Here is a 1,666-nt window from a genome sequence, read left to right as displayed (position 1 = left end):
ACTGGGTACAATGTCTAAAAATAACTTAAGAGGGATTACCTTAGTTAGAGGACCCATATGGGGGATTCACTCTCTAACCTTGATAATCTCCTGGTGATGTTCATTCACAACGTGTTTATCTTCAAGAGGAAAGCTTATCGTGTCGAATGCGTCTAAAAAACCGCTCCGAATTTGTCTTAATTATATTTTAGCTTCAGCTGATAAACAGCGGCCGTGCTGACAGTTCTATGGCATACACAAAGTACGGTAAGCTTTCCTCTTGAAGCCATAAACACGTTGTGAATGAACATCACGTAATACGAAAAAGTCATGACCCCACACACAGAAAATATCCTCACATGGTGCATTTCGATGTACCACGTGATTGCTTTGAAACAAACTCGCGGCATCAAAAACGTTACTCCGAAGGCGGCAAAAAAATCGAGTAGTAACGGGCAACGGGCAACTGGCAACGAAGAAAGAGTACGTAAAATCGCCAAAATAGGGAATCTCTTAGCCTGTGAATCCCAATTGGGGAGCTAACGTAGGAGCTAACGTAAAATTCCGTTTATAAGCCTTAGGCTCGTACAACAAGTGGTTTTGGGTGCGTTTGCAAACGGAGAGCTTACATCCGGAGTGGGCTTACACCATTATGAAAAAATTGCTTCCACATGAGCTGATGAAAGATAACTGATAATCAAGATAATCATTCCATCAGGCTTATATTCTTTGCAAGAACTTTTGGTGACCAGACTGAAAGTGCACTCCTCTTGCTGAACTTATTAGATGTTCTCACAGTAAATGATGTTTGTAGACTACAAGCTCTGAAGTTCACGCATTCTTGGCGCAAAGGCCTACTACCAAGCTTACTTCATGATCATTTCTTTCAACACGCCAGTGAGGGGCATGGATACTACACCGGATATGCATCTAGACAAAATCTATACATATCTAAAGTGCGTACCAATTCTGTTAAACAAACAATTGCTTATACAGTGACTATTCTCTGGGACAATATCCCTACTCATACAAAAGATCTCAATGCCTTCAACTTCTCAAAACATTTGAAACTTTATTTCTGTCTGAACAACATTCTGAAAACTAGTAATATTTCTATATGCTCCTTTTTCCAATCTCATGTATATATCTCATTCTCTTAATAGCTTTTTTTCTCTTAAATCTCCAAAGAAACATAATACCTGGAGGCTGACTAGAAAATCCTTGGTTACTTTTTACTTTATCTTTAGATTTCATTGACATAAAACTGTAAATGTACGAGTAAATAATGTTGTTGTTGTCAGAATTTCCAACTGGAGATGTTTTCCATTTAGCGGTTTTAACCTCTCATTATACACGTACAGGTAAGGAAAAAAATACGCGAAGTACAGTGCTCATTACATGAAGTCTCCTTGAAAGTCTCTTTAAGAGTTACTTTGCACGTCGAATGCTGTTCACGTTGAATGCACGTCGAATAAGGCTGTTAAACAATTAAAACACTAAAAAGTAATTATTTGAAGTGTATTGTTCCAAACTTTACCTGCTCCTTGACACGTACAAGAAAAGTAGAGGAAGGCTTATATCTAAGGGGGAGGGGATGGCCGTGAGCACCCCAAGGTCCAGCCAATTGCCGTTTTGACAGAAAAAACGCCCCTTTCGCATACGTTTCATTGAAAAAAATGTTCCCCTT

Source organism: Orbicella faveolata, unplaced genomic scaffold, assembly GCF_042242905.1.
Source record: "Orbicella faveolata isolate gen_17 unplaced genomic scaffold, um_ofav_v1 contig_46, whole genome shotgun sequence".
Lineage (NCBI taxonomy): Eukaryota > Metazoa > Cnidaria > Anthozoa > Scleractinia > Merulinidae > Orbicella > Orbicella faveolata.
Note: the sequence above shows the minus strand (reverse complement) of the source record.